The sequence below is a fragment of the Hyperoodon ampullatus genome (assembly GCF_949752795.1).
Source record: "Hyperoodon ampullatus genome assembly, chromosome: 14".
Taxonomy (NCBI): domain Eukaryota; kingdom Metazoa; phylum Chordata; class Mammalia; order Artiodactyla; family Ziphiidae; genus Hyperoodon; species Hyperoodon ampullatus.
In genome coordinates, this window is record NC_136927.1 from 60,117,675 (window position 1) to 60,126,862 (window position 9,188).

Sequence of the window (9,188 nt, forward strand, 5' to 3'; positions counted from 1 at the left end):
AGAGAAAGTTATTAAAGTAAAAAATAATTATTAAAAATAAAAAAAATTAAAAAGTAATTTTAAAGAAAAGTAAAAACCAAAAAGAAGAGAGCAACCAAACCAAAAAACAAATCCACCAATGATAACAAGTGCTAAAAACTATACCAAAAAAATGGACAGACAAAACCCTAGAACAAATGGTAAAAGCAAAGCTATATAGACAAAATCACACAAAGAAGCATACACATACACACTCACAAAAGGAGAAAAAGGAAAAATATATATTTTTTTTTTAAAAAGGAAGAGAGCAACCAAATCAATAAACAAATCTACCAATGATAATAAACTAAATACTAAACTAAGCTAAACATAAAGCCAGGAACAAATTAGATGCAGAAAGCAAACCCCAAGTCTGTAGTTGCTTCCAAAGTCCACCGCCTCAATTTTAGGATGATTCGTTGTCTATTCAGGTATTCCACAGATGCAGGGTACATCAAGTTGATTGTGGAGATTTAATCCACTGCTCCTGAGGCTGCTGGGAGAAATTTCTCTTTCTCTTCTTTGTTCACACAGCTCCTGGGGTTCAGTTTTGGATTTGGCTCCGCCTCTGCGTGTAGGTCACCGGAGGGCGTCTGTTCTTAGCTCAGACAGGATGGGGTTAAAGGAGCAGCTGATTTGGGGGCTCTGGCTCACTCAGTCCGGGGGGAGGGAGGGATACGGATGCAGGGTGAGCCTGCGGTGGCAGAGGCCAACGTGACATTGCAACAGCCTGAGGTGCGCTGTGCGTTGTCCCGGGGAAGTTGTCCCTGGATCATGGGACCCTGGCAGTGGCGGGCTGCACAGGCTCCCGGGAGGGGAGGTGTGGTAGTGACCTGTGCTTGCACACAGGCTTCTTGGTGGCTGCAGCAGCAGCCTTAGTGTTTCATGCCTGTCTCTGGAGTCTGCACTGATAGCTGTGGCTCGCACGGGTCTCTGGAGCTCGTTTAGGCGGTGCTCTGAATCCCCTCTCCTCGTGCACCCCGAAACAATGGTTTCTTGCCTCTTAGGCAGTTCCAGACTTTTTCCCAGACTCCCTCCCGGCTAGCTGTGGCATACTAGCCCCCTTCGGGCTGTGTTCATGCAGCCAACCCCAGTCCATTCCCTGGGATCCGACCTCTGAAGCCTGAGCCTCAACTCCCAGCCCGCACCCGCCCCGGCAGGTGAGCAGACAAGCCTCTCAGGCTGGTGAGTGCTGGTTGGCACCGATCCTCTGCGTGGGAATCTCTCTGCTTTGCCCTCTGCACCCCTTTTGCTGCACTCTTCTCCATGGCTCTGAAGCTTCCCTCCCGACCAGCCCCTATCTCCACCGGTGAAGGGGCTTCCTAGTGTGTGGAAACCTTTCTTCCTTCACAGCTCCCTCCCACTGGTGCAGGTCCCATCCCTATTCTTTTGTCTCTGTTTATTCTGTTTTCTTTTGCCCTACCCAGGTACATGGGGAGTTTCTTGCCTTTTGGGGGAGTCTGAGGTCTTCTGCCAGTGTTCAGTTGGTGTTCTGTAGGAGTTGCTCCACATGTAGATTTATTTCTGATGTATTTGTGGGGAGGAAGGTGATCTCCCGTCTTACTCCTCAATCATCTTGAAGGTCTCCTCCGGTAATTGATTTTTTTTTTTTTTTTTTTTTTTTTTGCGGTACGCGGGCCTCTCACTGTTGTGGCCTCTCCCGTTGCGGAGCACAGGCTCTGGATGCGCAGGCTCAGCGGCCATGGCTCACGGGCCCAGCCGCTCCGCGGCATATGGGATCCTCCCAGACCGGGGCACGAACCCGTATCCCCTGCATCAGCAGGCGGACTCTCAACCACTGCGCCACCAGGGAGGCCCCGGTAATTGATTTTTGAACGCAGAACCAGCTTTGCAAATCTGGGATAAATCCCACTTGGTTCTGGTACATAAGTCTTTTTACACAATGTTTTACACAGTATTTTGTTGAGGATTTTTGCATCTATGTTCATGAGAGATAGTGGTCTGTCATATCTTTTCCTATAATGTCTTTGTCTGGTTTTGGTATTTGGCCTTATTGAATGGGTTAGGAAGTATTCTCTCTGCTTCCACTCTCCAAAAGAGATTGTGGAGAATTGGTGTAATTTCTTCCTTAAACTTTTGGGAAAATTCACCATTGAACCCATCTGGGCTTGTTCTTCTTATTTTGTACTGATTCAATTTCTTTGATAGAAATTAAATACATATAGGCCTTTTCAGATTCTTCTGTGAGTTTTGGCAGATTGTGTCTTCAAGGAATTTGTCCATTTCATCTAGGTTATAAAATTTGTGGGCATAGAATTATTCATACCATTTCTCTATTATCCTTTTAATGCTCATGGATCTGCAGAGATGTCCCCTCTTTCATTTTTGATATTAATAATTTGTGTCTCTCTATATTTTCTTATTTAGCCTGCCTAGAGGCTTATTGATTTTATTGATCTTTTCAAAGAATCAGTTTTTGGTTTTGTTGATTTTCTCTTTTGATTTCTTGTTTTTCATTGATTCTGCTTTATTTTTAAGTTTTATTTTCCTTATTTTGCTTACTTTGGATTTAATTTGCTTTTCTTTTGCTAGTTTCCAAAAGTGGAAACTGATTATTGATTTTAGATCTTCTTTTCTAATATATTCATTCAGTGCTATAAACTTCCACCTAAGCACTGGTTTGGTGCATCCTATACATTTTAAGCTATATTTTCATTTAGCTCAAAATATTTTAAAATTTCCCTTGGAGGAGCCGGAGGAAGATGGCGGAAGAGTAAGACGTGGAGATCACCTTCCTCCCCACAGATACATCAGAAATTCATCTACACGTGGAACAACTCCAACAGAACACCTACTGAACGCTGACAGAAGACCTCAGACCCCCCAAAAGGCAAGAAACTCCCCACATACCTGGGTAGGTCAAAAGAAAAAAAGAATAAACAGAGACAATAGGATATGGACGGGACCTGCACCAGTGGGAGGGAGCCGTGAAGGAGGGAAGGTTTCTACACACTACAAGCCCCTTCGAGGGCGGAGACTGCAGGTGGCGGAGGGGGAAAGCTTCGGAGTAGCGGAGGAGAGCACAGCAACAGGGGTGTGGAGGGCAAAGCAGAGAGATTTTGGCACAGAGGATCGGTGCCCTCAGGCACACACCAGCCCGAGAGACTTGTCTGCTCGGCCGCCGGGGCGGGCGGGGCTGGGAGCTGAGGCTCGGGTATCGGCTTTCAGTTGGAGCGCAGGGAGAGGTCTGGGGCTGGCGGCAGGAAGAGACCCTGAAGGGGTTAGTGCTAGCCCGGAGGGAGTCCGGGGAAAGGGTCTGGAGCTACCGGAGAGGCAAGAGACTTTTTTCCCTTTTGTTGCCTGGTGCGCGAGGAGAGGGCATTCCCCTCCCTCCCCTCTGCCTGAGTGAGCCAGAGCCCCCGAATCAGCGGCTCCTTTAAACCCGTCCTGTCTGAGCGAAGAACGGACGCCCTCCGGCGACCTACGCGCAGAGGCGGGGCCAGGTCCAAGGCTGAGACCCGGGAGCTGTGAGAGCAGAGACAGGGAAATCTCTCTGTGCAGCCTCCGAGGCAGCGGATTAAAGCTCCACGGTCCATTAGATGTGCCCTGCGTCTGTGGAGTGCATGAATGGACAGCGAATCATCCCAAATTGAGGAAGTGGACCTTGAGGACAAGATTTAAGACTTTCCCCCCTTTTTTTTTCCTCTTTTTACAACGAATTATCTCAAATTAAGGAGGTGGACTTAGCAAGATTTCAGACTTTTCGCCCTTTTCCTCTTTTTACAACGAATTATCCCAAATCGAGGAGGTGGACTTGGAGAGCAAGATTTTTGATTTTTCCCCCTGCTCTCTTTTTGTGAATGTGTATGTGTAATCTTCTGTGTAAGATTCTCTCTGTATAGCTTTGCTTCCACCATATGTCCCAGGGTTCTTTCGGTCCGTGTTTTTTTTTCAATAATTACTTTTTAATTTTAATAACGCTACTATATTTCATACTTTATTCTATTTTACTTTACCTGCTCTTTCTTTTTTCCTCCCTTCCCTCCCTCCCTCCCTCCCTCCGCTCCTCCTTTCCTTCTTTCTTTTTCTTTCCTCCATCCCTCCCTCCCTCCCACCCTTCTTCTTTCCACTTTTTTTGCTTTCCTTCCTCCCTCCCTCCCTCCTTTCTTTCCTTTCTTTCCATCCTTCCTCCCTCCCTCCTTTCTTTCTTTCTTCCTTCCTTCCTTCCTTACTTCCCTTCTTCCTTTCTTTCAATCTCTCTTTCTTTCTTCTACTAATTATTTCTTTCTACTTTTTCTCACTGTTATTCTGAGCCGGGTGGATGAAAGGCTCTTGGTGCTGCAGCCAGGAGTTAGTGCTGTGCCTCTGAAGTGGGAGAGCCAACTTCAGGACACGGGTGCACAAGAGACCTCCCAGCTCCACATAATATCAAGCAGCGAAAATCTCCCAGGGATCTCCAACTCAACACCAGCACCCAGCTTCAGTCAACGACCAGCAAGCTACAGTGCTGGTCACCCTATGCCAAGCAACTAGCAAGGCAGGAACACAACCCCACCCATTAGCAGAGAGGATACCTAAAAACATAATAAGGCCACAGGCACCCCAAAACACACCACCAGACGTGGACCTGTCCACCGGAAAGACAAGATCGAGCTTCAACCACCAGAACACAGGCATTAGTCCCCCCCACCAGGAAGCCTACACAACCTACTGAAACAACCTTAGCCACGGGGGACAGACACCAAAAACAACGGGAACTACGAATCTGCAGCCTGCAAAAAGGAGACCCCAAACACAGTAACATAAGCAAAATGAGAAAGCAGAAAAACACACAGCAGGTGAAGGAGCAAGATAAAAACCTACCAGACCTAACAAATGAAGAGGTAATAGGCAGTCTACCTGAAAAAGAATTCAGAATAATGATAGTAAAGCTGATCCAAGATTCTATTTCCCAGATCCAAAATCTTGGAAATAGAATAGACAATATGCAAGAAACAGTTAACAAGGACCTAGAAGAACTAAAGATGAATCAAGCATCGATTAAAAACACAATAAATGAAATGAAAAATACTCTAGATGGGATCAATAGCAGAATAACTGAGGCAGAAGAACGGATAAGTGAGGTGGAAGATAAAATAGTGGAAATAACTGATGCAGAGAAAGATAAAGAAAAAAGAATGAAAAGAACAGAGGACAGTCTCAGAGACCTCTGGGACAACATTAAACGCACCAACATTCGAATTATAGGGGTTCCAGAAGAAGAAGAGAAAAAGAAAGGGACTGAGAAAATATTTGAAGAGATTATAGTTGAAAACTTCCCTAATATGGGAAAGGAAATAGTTAATCAAGTCCAGGAGGCACAGAGAGTCCCATACAGAATAAATCCAAGGAGAAATACGCCAAGACACATATTAATCAAACTGTCAAAAATTAAACACAAAGAAATCATATTAAAAGCAGCAAGGGAAAAACAACAAATAACACACAAGGGAATCCCCATCAGGATAACAGCTGATCTCTCAGCAGAAACTCTACAAGCCAGAAGGGAGTGGCAGGACATAATTAAAGTGATGAAGGAGAGAAACCTGCAACCAAGGTTACTCTACCCAGCAAGGATCTCATTCAGATTTGATGGAGAAATTAAAACCTTTACAGACAAGCAAAAGCTGAGAGAGTTCAGCACCACCAAACCAGCTTTACAACAAATGCTAAAGGAACTTCTCTAGGCAAGAAACACAACAGAAGGACTATACCTACAATAACGAACCCAAAGCCATTAAGGAAATGGGGATAGGAACATACATATCAATAATTACCTTAAATGTAAATGGACTAAATGCTCCCACCAAAAGACGCAGAGTGGCTGAATGGATACAAAAACAAGACCCATATATATGCTGTCTACAAGAGACCCACTTCAGACCTAGAGACACATACAGATTGAAAGTAAGGGGATGGAAAAAGATATTCCATGCAAATGGAAATCAAAAGAAAGCTGGAGTAGCAATTCTTATATCAGACAAAATAGACTTTAAAATAAAGACTATTAGAAGAGACAAAGAAGGACACTACATAACGATAAAGGGATCGATCCAAGAAGAAGATATAACAATTGTAAATATTTATGCACCCAACATAGGAGCACCTCAATACATAAGGCAAATACTAACAGCCATAAAAGGGGAAATCGACAGTAACACAATCATAGTAGGGGACTTTAACACCCCACTTTCACCAGCGGACAGATCATCCAAAATGAAAATAAATAAGGAAACACAAGCTTTAAATGATACATTAAACAAGATGGACTTAATTGATATTTATAGGACATTCCACCCAAAAACAACAGAATACACATTTTTCTCAAGTGCTCATGGAACATTCTCCAGGATAGATCATATCTTGGGTCACAAATCAAGCCTTGGTAAATTTAAGAAAATTGAAATTGTATCAAGTATCTTTTCCGACCACAATGCTATGAGACTAGACATCAATTACAGGAAAAGATCTGTAAAAAATACAAACACATGGAGGCTAAACAATACACTACTCAATAATGAAGTGATCACTGAAGAAATCAAAGAGGAAATTAAGAAATACTTAGAAACAAATGACAATGGAGACACGACGACCCAAAACCTATGGGACGCAGCAAAAGCAGTTCTAAGGGGGAAGTTTATAGCAATACAATCCCACCTTAAGAAACAGGAAACATTTCGAGTAAACAACCTGACCCTGCACCTAAAGCAACTAGAGAAAGAAGAACAAAAAAACCCCAAAGTTAGCAGAAGGAAAGAAATCATAAAGATCAGATCAGAAATAAATGAAAAAGAAATGAAGGAAACGATAGCAAAGATCAACCAAACTAAAAGCTGGTTCTTTGAGAAGATAAACAAAATTGACAAACCATTAGCCAGACTCATCAAGAAAAGAAGGGAGAAGACTCAAATCAGTAGAATTAGAAATGAAAAAGGAGAAGTAACAACTGACACTGCAGAAATACAAAAGATCATGAGAGATTACTATAAGCAACTCTATGCCAATAAAATGGACAACCTGGAAGAAATGGACAAATTCTTAGAAATGCACAACCTACCAAGACTGACTCAGGAAGAAATAGAAAATATGAATAGACCAATCACAAGCACTGAAATTGAAACTGTGATTAAAAATCTTCCATCAAACAAAAGCCCAGGACCAGATGGCTTCACAGGCGAATTCTATCAAACATTTAGAGAAGAGCTAACACCCATCCTTCTCAAACTCTTCCAAACAATATCAGAGGAAGGAACACTCCCAAACTCATTCTACGAGGCCACCATCACCTTGATACCAAAACCAGGCAAGGATGTCACAAAGAAAGAAAACTACAGGCCAATATCACTGATGAACATAGATGCAAAAATCCTCAACAAAATACTAGCAAACAGAATCCAACAGCACATTAAAAGGATCATACACCATGATCAAGTGGGGTTTATTCCAGGAACGCAAGGATTCTTCAATATACGCAAATCAATCAACGTGATACACCACATTAACAAGTTGAAGGAGAAAAACCATATGATCATCTCAATAGATGCAGAGAAAGCTTTCGACAAAATTCAACACCCATTTATGATAAAAACCCTGCAGAAAGTAGGCATAGAGGGAACTTTCCTCAACATAATAAAGGCCATATATGACAAACCCACAGCCAACATTGTCCTCAATGGTGAAAAACTGAAACCATTTCCACTAAGATCAGGAACAAGACAAGGCTGCCCACTCTCACCACTCTTATTCAACATAGTTTTGGAAGTTTTAGCCACAGCAATCAGAGAAGAAAAGGAAATAAAAGGAATCCAAATTGGAAAAGAAGAAGTAAAGGTGTCACTGTTTGCAGATGACATGATACTATACATAGAGAATCCTAAAGATGCTACCGAAAAACTACTAGAGCTAATCAATGAATTTGGTAAAGTAGCAGGATACAAAATTAATGCACAGAAATCTCTGGCATTCCTGTACACTAACGATGAAAAATCTGAAAATGAAATCAAGAAAACACTCCCATTTACCATTGCAACAAAAAGAATAAACTATCTAGGAATAAACCTACCTAAGGAGACAAAAGACCTGTATGCAGAAAATTATAAGACACTGATGAAAGAAATTAAAGATGATATAAATAGATGGAGAGATATACCATGCTCCTGGATTGGAAGAATCAATATTGTGAAAATGACTCTACTACCCAAAGCAATCTACAGATTCAATGCAATCCCTATCAAACTACCACTGGCATTTTTCACAGAAGTAGAACAAAAAATTTCAAAATTTGTTTGGAAAAACAAAAGACCCCGAATAGCCAAAGCAATCTTGAGAACGAAAAACGGAGCTGGAGGAATCAGGCTGCCTGACTTCAGACTATACTACAAAGCTACAGTAATTAAGACAGTGTGGTACTGGCATAAAAACAGAAAGATAGATCAGTGGATCAGGATAGAAAGCCCAGAGATAAACCCACGCACATATGGCCAACTTATCTTTGATAAAGGAGGCAGGAATGTACAGTGGAGAAAGGACAGCCTCTTCAATAAGTGGTGCTGGGAAAACTGGACAGGGACATGTAAAAGTATGAGATTAGATCATTCCCTAACACCATACACAAAAACAAGCTCAAAATGGATTAAAGACCTAAATGTAAGGCCAGAAACTATCAAACTCTTAGAGGAAAACATAGGTAGAACACTCTATGACATAAATCACAGCAAGATCCTTTTGGACCCACCTCCTAGAGAAATGGAAATAAAAACAAAGATAAACAAATGGGACCTAATGAAACTTCAAAGCTTTTGCACAGCAAAGGAAACCATAAACAAGACCAAAAGACAACCCTCAGAATGGGAGAAAATATTTGCAAATGAAGCAACTGACAAAGGATTAATCTCCAAAATCTATAAACAGCTCATGCAGCTCAATAGCAAAAAAACAAACAACCCAATCCAAAAATGGGCAGAAGACTTAAATAGGCATTTCTCCAAAGAAGATATACAGACTGCCAACAAACACATGAAAGAATGCTCAACATCATTAATCATTAGAGAAATGCAAATCAAAACTACAATGAGATATCATCTCACACCAGTCAGAATGGCCATCATCAAGAAATCTAGAAACAATAAATGCTGGAGAGGGTGTGGAGAAAAGGGAACACTCTTGCACTG